This window comes from Cygnus atratus, chromosome 1 (genome assembly GCF_013377495.2).
Source record: "Cygnus atratus isolate AKBS03 ecotype Queensland, Australia chromosome 1, CAtr_DNAZoo_HiC_assembly, whole genome shotgun sequence".
Classification (NCBI taxonomy): domain Eukaryota; kingdom Metazoa; phylum Chordata; class Aves; order Anseriformes; family Anatidae; genus Cygnus; species Cygnus atratus.
In genome coordinates this window covers 172588288-172600759 of record NC_066362.1, presented here as the reverse complement: position 1 = coordinate 172600759, position 12472 = coordinate 172588288, and positions in this window count along the sequence as shown.

Below are 12472 nucleotides of genomic sequence, written 5' to 3'. Positions count from 1 at the left end.
ATGAATGTATAGCTAACCTGGGAGGTACCTATCAAGCTCTAATACCTTTTTTGGTTTACATAAGTTTATTGATATTGGCCTTGAGTCTTTTTGATTTATTTCCCTCATTGGACAAATTGTCCATTTGAGCACATGGATTTCCTTTCACTCCAAAAATAACCTGATCAGTTGGGAAATCCAACCTGTAAATAGCATAGGGTGGAGAGTGAAAAGAGGTCTGTAATTCACATGAAAAATGGTGACAAGACTACATAAACATGGTCATGCAACCTTGAAAAGTACAACGTGCTAAAGGAAGTTAGCAGCAATTTGTTTTCTGTAGGATAGCTTTATGTACAAAAGGAGGCTTACTAAATTTAGTAAGGTAGATGTTGTGGTTTAGCCCGGCTGGCAGCTAAACACCACACAGCCGTTCGCTCACCCTCCCCCCTCGCTCTCTGGGATGGGGGAGAGAAACGGGAAAGTGAAGCCTGTGAGTTGAGATAAAGACAGTTTATTAAGACAGGAAAATAATAATAACAATAATAATAATAATAATAGTATTAATAATAATAATGTGTACAAAATAAGTGATGCACAATGCAATTGCTCACCACCTGTTGACCGATGCCCAGCCTACCCCCAAGCAGCTGGCCCCCCCTCCACCCCGGCTAGCCACCCCTATATATTGTTCAGCATGACGTCAGATGGTATGGAATACCCCTTTGGCCAGTTTGGGTCAGCTGTCCTGGGTCTGTCCCCTCCCAGCTCCTGCTGCATCCCTAGCCTGCTCGCTAGCAGGACAGAGCGAGAAGCTGAAACGTCCTTGGCTTGGTGTAAGCACTGCTCTACAACAATTAAAACGTCAGCATGTTATCAGCGCTCTTCTCATCCTAGTCCAAAACGTAGCACCCTACCAGCTACTAGGAGGAAAATTAACTCTGTCCTAACTGAAACCAGGACAGTAGAGAAAAAAGATATGCACAGGTTTGCAGGGACTTTTATCAGGTTAGTCAAAATAGTAATGGAAATGTTATAGCTTGCTTATCAGTAGGCTTCATGTACATTCTTCAGTTTTCTTGGGATATCGTATCCCTTATTTCATTGTTTGCTTTTTACCTTCTCTGAGTTTACTGTCTGTAGTAAGTCTTCCTTTTTTACTACTTGCTAGACTGTACTCTGTGGTTAAGCTGTTTGGACTGTGGCTTTTTGGCTTCTTTGCAAAACCAAAGATCAGTCGGGGCAGGTATATGTATATACTACTCTCAATGAAAGAGAGAAATTACAGGAGTAAGAGATGATACATATGGAGACATCAACCAGATGAAGTTTAAATGTGAAAAGTTTACATTTTAGAGGTACTCCTCAGGAAGGAGTTTTAAATAGAACATTCAAACCTTATCTGAAAAATATTTCCATATATACATGGAATTCATGAATTCATTAGATCAACCCTTTATCAAGTCACTCAGTTTCTTTGCCTAGTGTGGAAGATACCCTTCTCAACATCTTCATTTTTCTTCTCTTTCCATTTATCTCTTTGGCTGCTTCAGTTTTCTTTTTTTCTTTTTTTCTTTTTTTTTCTTTTTTTTTTCTTTTATAGAAAAGTTGTGTTGTCTCTCACACTGTGGTTTTACCAAAGACTTATTTTTATCTCTACACAAATATCTCAGTTCCCACATTTTCAGCAGAGTAACATCTCTTCAGAGTTTTCTTAGCAGTAAGTGCTAGTGACATTGAATGCACATATCTTCAGGTGCCTTGCTTTTAATTAACAGCCCATTTCAAAATGTTCTGCATTTCTTATGGGTGAATTGTGCTGTAGCTTGCTGAGTCTATCAGTAAGGGGTTCTGGACCATTAAACACTTCTTTTTTTCTCACTTTATGGGTTGTTGGATTTTGTGGCTGGGAGAGCAGAAGACAGATGGCTTTAACTCAGTTTAAACCATAACATTGCATATGTTACTATAGGGTATCTAGTATGTTATCTTTTCGGGTTATACCACTTTCCTGGCAGTCATTTGTGTTACCTCATGACTCTGTCTGATTTTCATATGACATTGTAGATTAGATTCTATTAAAAGAGGTCAATATATTGATTCATTCCATTAACTTGATTTAAGGGCTCACACTAAAACTTACAAACTTACCTACAGATACTGTGATTTTATTTATTTATTTATTTATTTGTATGCGGCTTTAACTTTTGAGCAAGCTTAGAAACTGTAAAACAAATCAGCAAGCCATATGCATGATGTGACTTCCCATTTTTAGTTTTTAAATAGTAAAAAATAACACACACTCAAGATTTTTTTTTTTTGGTCATTTTACATGTTTCATAAATGAAGTCAGTGTCTCTCTGCTTTCTTCACATCAGTAGATCCTCACATGCACCACTGTCAGCACTCATGCTGACAATGTTGAGTGTTGTCAATACTTATAACCCCACATATCACAGTGTTCACCTCTTCAAGGCAAAATTAGATTGACTATTAGGACTAGCTCTTTCTTCTCTGGAAACCTTCCTTTATACTTGTTTGGAGTCCATCAACAAAAATAGATTAGATGGGTTGTAAATCTTGTTTAAGGTGCAAATACAGCATTTATATATATCTCTGAACTGCACGTTCTCTTTATTAAACCCCAATTGTATTATTATTTTATTAAATCTCTCTCTTGGAGTTACTGAGATGGAATAAAAAAAAAAGTTATGAAAATAGAGGCTCTGAAAGTATGGTTGGCAGGATGTACACAAATATGTTATTCCTATTCTGCCATATAAGTATCTTCAGTCACTGGAGACACTGCAATTTTCAGAATAGTGCTCACACTTGGTAATGCCAGATTTTAATGATGCCAAATTTATGTAGTTGAAAAGTGAGAAATGTTGGTTAATGAGCTATATAATAGCGTGATAGGATTTGAGTTTGTTAAAAGATGCTAGAAAAGCAGCTATCTTCTTTCAGACTCAGCCTGATGTGTAAGTCAGCTGGGGTTTATTAGCAGTTGGAGTGTTACTGTGTATGTAGTACAGGGAGTTAGGGAGGAGAAAAAAGGTGTCCTTTAAAAAAAAAACCAAAACAATAATGAATAACTAAGTTCAGGGAGCTTATATGGAGATTTATATTGCAGTCATTTAAGTTATCCATAAGGCAAAAAACAGGAACTCTGGGAAGTTTCTGTTAGTTCCTATGTTAAAAACAGGGTTAAAGCAACATCTGCTTAGAGCTACACAATGCTTAGTAGGGAAGAAGGTTGTATTTTTGGCCTAAAGCATGTAAAAACAATCAAGTGCAATCAACATGGAACAGAGTATTGCCTGTGGACTAATATTTGAAGATCCACTTGCACAGAAATTTGTGTATTACATTTTGAGCATTTTGAGTTCAGTAGGCAGATGAGAAGAACATGCAAGCAACCCTGTCCCTCACTCTAGAGATTTTCAGCATGTTAGGATTCTTTTTTTCCCCATTCAGTATTCAGACGAGGTGTTTATAAAATTCCCTTGGAAATGGAAAAAAAAAACACAAAAAACTAAAACAGAGAGAGAAAAGATAGTTATTAAAATGTATCTGACCTAAATAAATACATTAATGGCCTTTTTTTTCTGTGCTCATGCTCATTAACTCTCAAAGAACTAAAACGCTGTAGGGGGAGTGTAGTACTAAAATAGAAGCACATAGAGTTATCTTGTGGAAAGGGTGAATGGGATCATCTCTGAGCTAAAAGTCTAGCATTGTGTTTGGCTGAGGATCCCATTTAATTAAAAGTTTTCTTCCCGTTTGGAGGGATCTGCAGAAGTATACTGCATTCAGCACTAAATGGAAGGAACATCTGTCTCAAACTGGGTAGAATCAGTGGAAAAACTTAACTGAGTCAGAAAAAAAGCGGCATTTTTAACTTGAAAGTTTCGGCTTTGAGTTAGAGTTCGTTGTGCGCTGAAGTATCCTTGTCCCAGAGGATTTTGCAGATTTTTTTTTCATCTGTTTGTAACTTGTGTATCTGCCAGCTATTGCAGAGATGAAAGTGTGCAACTGAGGGAGAGTATGTAGATTTGTCAATCTGGATTACTTGATCCTGTAATCTACAGTGTACTTCATAATGAGGCAGCAGATGCACAAGTCAAGTACCGTTTGAGCATTGTTTATTTCATTGTTTATTTTATAAAAATTTGTACCAATTTTCCACAGACCCAACAATACTGATTTTGGAAGAAAAATATTCCCTAAAATTCTTAGAATGATTAATTTGACATCTTAGTAAAGCTAATGTGTTTCGGATAAGCAGAAAGGGTAGTTAATTTTTTTTCTTCTTTCTTTTAAGTGCTATGTCATGAGTGACTATCTAAAGAAGAAATTGCTTGATCAAAATATGTAGCTGAGCTATAGTATTATCTGGAATATATATATATATTTATTTCTCTTAAAAATTGAGACTGTCAGAAACTTTTTGTGTTTTCACTTTATAGTGAATACCTAAAAATGTTTTTATGAAGAGCTCATTTAGGTGATACAGTCTAGCTAATTTATCATTGTCAAAGATCTATATAAACTATGCCTTTCAGAATGAAAAAAATTAATTTTCATAGTCAACACAGTGCTTCCACAGTATGAAGGAGAAATGTGCAGCAATAAGCAAGTCCTCACAGTTCAGTGAATTTTTCCAAAAGCAGGAAAAAATCAGTGATAATACTGATGAAGTTCACAAAGACTATTTTGAGTCTTTTTTTCAGTAGCGTCATTTGATCTTACTGACACATCTGTTATGTATTTAAAAGCCTTTTTTAAGCAAAAGTCCTGGATTTATTTGAGGGAAGGACTGAGGAAAATAGGTATTGTAGGAGTCAAGATTTCTACAAGTGGTTCTTCAAGATAGAGGAGGTCTACCAGAAGAAGTAGGATGTATCTGAATCTATGACTTTACGATTAAGATTTAAGTGCTTTGGAAAAGGACACATTAAATCTATGTTCTGTATTTAGCAAAGGAATTTGTAAGGTACATGCCCTCTGGAGTAAAACCAAGTTTATAAAAGCATTATTAAAATACAGGTCACACAAACGAGATTGTTTGAGATTATTTTGTAGGGAGGTAAAGGTTTGCATGGATAAGTAGTGTTTTTTTGTTTTGTTAGATCAACTCATGCACCTAGACAAATAGAGATGCTTTAGTGTAGAAATTTTTCACCTAGTGGCCTATTTTGTCATTCCTAATAAAATCTTACCTCTCCATTTGAATCTTACCTATTTTATCACAATTTCAAAAAAACAGTTACTAGAATGTTTTTCATTTCTTGTCACTGCAACACATTTTTGTGCCCCTTTTTTGAAGTTAGTGTTGGATTGTTTCTTCCAGACCATAGATAAAGAACTAAATAGCAATAAGCCATGGAAATGTCCATTTAGAACTGTATTAAAAACACAATTTATGGACACTGACTTTGCGTTTTGCTTTCAACACACACAAAATGAGGATAGTGTCAGGTTAAATCCGTTCTTTGGTGTAGCCACAAATTCAAGGGATCAGCTACTATGAGAAAAACATTTGTTGTTTCCATACTCAACTATCCATATTTTTGATGAACTTTTCATTAAAAACAAAACAAAACAACAGAAAAGTACTGTAAAGTTTTTACTGTATGTGCTGCTAGCTGTATGTGCTGATTTTTTCTAATCTTATGATGATGTTTCATCAAAGAACAGGTGTTGGTCACTATCCTTCACTGATGAAGCATGTAACTTGTTGTGCTGTTTCCTACTACTTTGATAGCTGAGGGGAAGGTTTTGATTAAATTTACATTACTCATCAGGTTTGTAACTATCACTGTGCTTATTGCTGTCTTACCAGGAAAGGATTCTGATGTATTTAGATATCCAGGGGCAAGGATTGAACAGGTTATATACCGACTTTAATGGATGAGTAATAATCAATTTTAATCTAATATGTGATGGACAGCTCTGTTACTATAAATATACAGTCTCCCCCTTTGCCACCAGTTCAGCCTGTTGGATACAATATGCTTGAACATGTGAGAATTACAAATCATTCCTTCTATTGTAGGTGCTGTTTTCCTGAACATATCTTTGAATGTCATAGTTGTATGGAAAAATTATTTAGCTATTTTTAGACTGAAGTAAAAGAAGAAGAGGAAAGAAGAGGAGATGAAGAAGGACTCTGTCAGTTAGTTTTTTGGAAAAAAAGGTAAGTGTTCTGTAAAATAAGTTACAATGAAAAGGTTGCTAAACCAAAAAATTAATCTTTCCTCCTGAGCAAATTTCACCAGAGAAAACAAAAGCACTTTAAATGACATGTTTCAATTCTGTAATCAAATGGGGAGAATCAGATCAGATCCTTGCAAGTGTGTTGTAAGCAGCTGGTGAAGTAAAAGTTGGGGATGGTGCTGCCCTGCTTGGTAAGTCACTTCACATCGTTCTGCAAAGAGTTTATGAAACCATAGCTCTTCAAAATTGTTTTGAAGGACAAATATTTTGACATTGTAATTGACAAGTTTTTACGTTATGTATGAAGATTGTTATTTTGTTTTCTAAAATGTTCTTCTGGGCTAGCATTTCATCTTTTTTCTTCCTACAAGGTCTTTGTCTCAGCCCCTGGTGCAGTTTCTAACTGTTGAAGTGGATGATAATCTATCCATGTTCTTGGACAGATAATCAGGAGCCTCAGAGTAACACATCCATCAAATGTGCATGTATATACATGTATTTTCCTAGTGATTTTTCATCCTTGTTTATAATTATGAAAGAGTAGAGACGGAAAAGAATAGTTAATTTTTGCCCTAAGTCCTGCTGTAACATGAAACTTAACAGAAATTGGACAGAAATGGTTCTGGGAAGCTTTTATTGCTAACTATTTATTGCTAACTATTGGCAGCACCTCAGTGAGGAAAACAATAAAAGCTTTAAAACTTTTTCTTCAATTATCAAAGCTCTTTGTGGAATAGATTCAACACCTGATTTACACAGATTTCCCTAGGCAACATCTCTGAGAAGTTCTCTTTGGCTTTGGCTTTCTAACTTCAAAACTGAACACTTCGGCCTCTGGGGCCTGGTGTCTCCCTCTTTCAGTTTCTGGGAGGTGGATTTTACTTCCTGCCTTATCTTTTCTGTTCTGTTTCCCTTGTAGGTCTCTATTGCCTTACATCTATTTTCTATTCCCTTAATGCCAGTGGTCACAGTCAACAGATACCTTTGCTTAATTACACTGATTCAGAAGCTATGTTGTACGAATTTGGTAGATAAGATGCCCTGTGGGACAAAGTTCCTGATCTGAGGAATTCAGAGATGAAGATAGGTTTGTTGTGAATACCTAAGCTAGAGAGCAGAACAGATCTAAATTGCAGTGCAAACAAAAGATAATGCAGAGGGATGGGAGCCTTCTGGAAGTCTGTCAGGGCACACTTCCATCTGCCAAGGCATTTCTTTACCAAGTATAAGTAGGCTCTATTTCTCTAGCTTTTTTCTTCAAGTCGACCTCAACCGCACACCGTCATCTTTTGTGTTTGGGCAGTACACTAAAAAAGTAAAGTATTACACATTACTAATTCACGAATTTATTTATAGATCATCTGATCATTAGGCTGTTCTGTGCTACACTACAGTTGTAAGAATTCAGAAAAAAAAAGTCTATGAAAGGATTATAAGCCATTTTAGGTGAGAGTTATGACTGCTTTTTGTTTGTAGCTGAAAATGTTGGGGTGTTTTCAACTTTTACATGGAAATTGATTTTTTTTTCCTCTAAGAAGCCGAAAACATTAAAATCTATTTATTACTCATATGTACTGACATTTATTATTAATTTTATGTCCCACTGTATTGCTTTCTTCAGGGCAAAGCTAACATTCATTTGTTGAGCAGTGATATACAGTCAACACAAGGTGCATGGCTGCTGACTAAATAACAAACACACTAGGATCTCTTTTTTATGGGTGTTGGCAGTAGGTGCTGCTTGAGTCAGTTCAGGGCAGATTGCTTGCTGCCCTGGTAGACTAGCACTGCTCAGTGCATGCTTTCAGTCAACAGCCCAGATTTTTTTTTTTTAAATTATGAAGCATCTCCTCTTCCCTTCCTGAATGGAAGTTAACAGTTTGAAGGGGTATTTTTCAGACTTCATAATGAAGTTTTAATAAATAAAATGTTGCGTATTTATCCTGCAATACCTTTGTTTGCCCAGACCCTTGCTTTATACTTGTAAATGTTCATGTGCATTTGTAAGCCTTTGGAAATAAGGATATATCTGATGAGTGCAATAGATTCTTGGAAGGAAGAGAACAACTACATGAGATGTAAGATAGGTGTTGTTCCAGTGTACCATCTTATACATGAGATTGGTGTTCAGTTCAAGTTTTTACTAATTAACTGAGTAAATTAAGTGCAGGCATTCATTGGAAATGTAGACTCTCTTTTGGTGGCCCATAAGGGCTCAATTGCCTATTTTAAATGAGGCCTAGTAGCTTCCTCTGCCCAGATGACGTACATCATTTACTTAAAATGGACTTACTGCCATGAATGAATTGACTTCTGATAATCCATTTGGTAAAATGGGGACCTGTTCTTTTACAGGAGGCATATTTATACCCTAGAAGAGTAGTATTTCAGGGTTTACACCTATCTATCGAGTATTTTATTACTCCTGTTAGTCAAGAGGAATGATGAACTATGCATCTCTCATAATATATATTGATCATCTTGGAGATGATTTAAGCATCTATCAATACTCTCTTCTGGTCTCCACATAAGATAAAATACTGTATCTTCTCTCTATTTGCAATTATTATTGTGGCATGAAATCCTCTCACAATCAGTTTCATTCTCTTTAGCAATAGTTCAAAAATACCTATTCATTTTAACAGTTAATCAATTAATAGAAAATTACTGCATTGGATTTAGTTTGTTTTGGTGGTGTTAACGTCATTGCTATAATCCAAGTTCCCTTTTGTTGTCTATGGTTTCACAAAAACTTGTTTTCTGGCTTTCAACAGTAGGACTCAGTCAGTGTCTTTGGTACTGTCAGTCTGATGATGAGTACAGAATAAAATGTTTGCAAATTTTACTTTCTGTGATTCCAGTATGGCCTATGATAGGTTAACTGTGATCTGGATTTTGAATGTAATGATGAGCTTTTATCACTCTGTTCCAAACACCTAGCATTTGATTAGCTCCCAGCTTTCTTTGCTGTTAATTCAAAAATCATGCCTGGATGACTGCATCTGTAAGCACATTGTGTAAATAGTGTAAATACCCACAATAGCAGAGGAGTCCTGACCTTCAGATCTGCCCCAGCAGCTCCACAGATACCTAGTTTCCTTCGTTGTTTTGTGTAGGATATTGTTCACTTGGGTACGTTTTCACTCTTTTGGAGCCTTTTTTGACATAATTGATTAAAGTGCCTCTATATAAATTGAATTTCCCATGTGGACTTTTTTAAACCTCTAGAACCTGATAAGCTTTTGTAACAGAAGAAGAAATGTTTCATGCAGCTTGAAATCCTCCTTGCATAAAGGACCATTTCATCAGCTAGTGTCTGGTCTGCTAAGCTGTGCTGGCACAGCGGCATCTGAATCCCATAGTCTAACTACTTTTTTTGTCTTGCCTCAGGGTATGAGATTCAAGTAAGCTTTTTTTTTTTTTTTTTTTTTTTTTTTTTTTGCAATAGAAGCCAATGAGCCCAATGCATTAAAATAACATAAAAGTTACTGCAATCTTGGAGAGAACTTTGCATAAAATATAAAGGGGATGCCATTTTTTGTTTGTGGGACTTCAGATACAGGTTTCTTTTAAAAGGTTTGAAGTAACTCTCAAACCATTGAGAATCTAACTTGTGTATCTAACTTGTGTGTAACAGAAGAGGAGGAGATGAAGTGTTAAACACATCTCAAGTTAAATAATAATAATAATAATAAATAATCTCAGAAAAAAAAAGTTATCTTAAACTTCAAACTCTGGGGCAAACATTTTCCACTCCTGTGACTTTATAATATACTTGTTTCTGTGTCTGATCTGCAGCTCTGAAGTGGAAGGTGTGCATTTTTTTTTTTTTACAGTAGCAGGAAGGAACTGTAATTACAGTCTTGAAAGAACTATGAATGTTATGTTTTTCTTTTCTTCCCAGGAGTCAGACTTTCCTGAATATTATCATCTGCTGTGGCAAAACACAATCAAAGAACAATCTTACCTTCTCCATTTTTTCTTTGAAGCCTGAGACAACTGAGAAACATAAATGGAAAAGTTTCAGGTGCAAGTTTATTTTATGTTTCCTTTATTTTGTGAATGTAAGACATACTTGATGATTCTCTAAATTCAGACTTGCAGTTCAAGGACTGAGAGGAACTGATTAGTTCAGCAGATAGAACTGTGTGATATACAGGTGTCAGTGACAGATTATCTGGGAACTAAGCACACTTTAACCAGTATCAGAAGAGAGACTGTAGCTTGATATTGAGTGATAAAACTTCAAACTTTCCTAAACTTTTCTTGCTGTTTTTCCACATCTTGTTGTACTGGGTCTGGCTGGGATGTTAATTTTCCCTGCAGCAGCCCATACAGTGCTATGCTCTGCACTTGTAGCTAGAACAGCACTGGTATCACACCAGTGTTGTGTCTGCTGCTGAGCAGTGCTGGCACAGCATCAGGACTCTCTCTAACCCTCCTAGGGGGTGGGCAAAAAAGTGAGAAAGGAACATCACCAGGGCAGCTGACCTAAACCAACCAAAGGGATATTCCATACCATATGATGTCACACTGAGAGAGCAGTTGTGGTGGAGTTCAGCTGCCTAGCACGGTTCAGCTGCCTAGCACTAAATAGACTTGAATCAGTTCAATACCTGATAGGGAGTCACAAGGCTAAATGTTTTCTTTTTTTTTTTATTTATTTATTTTTTTCTCTTACCTAGTATAAGACATTGTGACAGCACAGTCTCTCTACAGCTCAGTTCCAGGGGTGTCAGAGATGGCACCATACATAACAAAAATAATGCTTTTCTTTTATTGGTAGGAAGTTTTTACCTCTTCTGCGTAGAAACTATTCTGCAGATGAGCACAATGAAGATGGTGAAACTCCTTGGAGAGAGACTAATGTTATTTCAGATGAGAAGGTGTAGTCTGGCTGTGATGATCAAGAGACCAGTGACACAGGCAGAGGGTGTGACAGAGGAATATTACTGATTCCACCTCCTTTCCAAACGCATAGGCTTCTTTGCAATCAGGAAGATACAAAGATACTTTCATTGGAAAGTAATGGTTCTTGCTTCTAGCTAGTATCAGAGAAAGCTTATGTTTGGATAAGAACGGGAATCTCAGGAAACTATCTTGTCTACTGAAATTTTTGGGGTATAAGTTTCTCAGAGCTATGCACCAGCATGTTTTTCTGTAAAATAGGAAAGGATATTGTCTGATTGTATTTCTGTCATTGAGGAACCCAGGATACCAAAACTCTCTCTAAGCCATGTAAACACATATTATCTCTGATGAGACAGTGTTGCCAAAAGCCCTGACCTGACTTGGACCTTTAATACCAGCCATCTGTTCTCAGCATTTACTTTCTCTGTTTTTTTTTGTTGTTGTTGGTTTTTTTTTCAGTTCTGTAGTTGTTTTTCCTCCCATCCTGGATGAAGCAAATAAGATAAAATATTGTTGCAGGATGTAAATTTTCTGTACAAACAGATCTTATTTATCTATCTATTTATTTGGCTGCTCATAAATCCAGAGGATTTATAGTGGAACCCCATTTTAAGTACTTTTATATCACTATTTGGAGAAGCTTCTTTCTTTAATCGGCTGATAAGGGATACTGAGTCACTAGCTTTCTAACTTCAGTGCAAATATTCTCCAATGGAAGTTCAGTGAAAAAGAAGAAAGTGAACAATGGAAGCTTGGCCTAAAGTAGAAGGAATATGGAGGTTTGATGTGTTTCTGTATATGTTTCTAATTCTTCCACTTGAGAGGAGAACTGATGAGTTATCAAATTCCTAACATGGCGCATTTTCAAACTCAGGTAATTTGTAGATAATCTACACTACCTTATATCCAACTGGATGTAGGATCATAATATGTCTATTAAAATTTGAAAGATATATTTGTCTATATGTATGGTCACAGATTTATTCAGATTTATTGTGTACCTGAGATAGTAAGAAAACCTGAAGTAATTTTTTGTTGAGGATATTTTTGCACCTACAATTGTGCATAGCACTTGGTGTTACTGCTAAGTAAAAAATAAACAGCATTCCAATGGTGTTGTTTGTTCCAAAACCAGCCTAGGTGTTCCTCTGTCCAGCTCATTAAGCAGTTTGCCAAAGGTTTGGTGAAAATACTTACTTAAACTGACTGTCAGCAGAGAGGTTTGTCTGCTTGTCCTTTGGCAGAGGGGGAATGGTGAAAGATGCAGACCTAATGTTGTTGTGGTTTAGCCCGGCTGGCAGCCAAACACCACACAGTCGTTCGCTCACCCTCCCTCCTCCCTCTCCGGGGTGGGGGAGAGAAA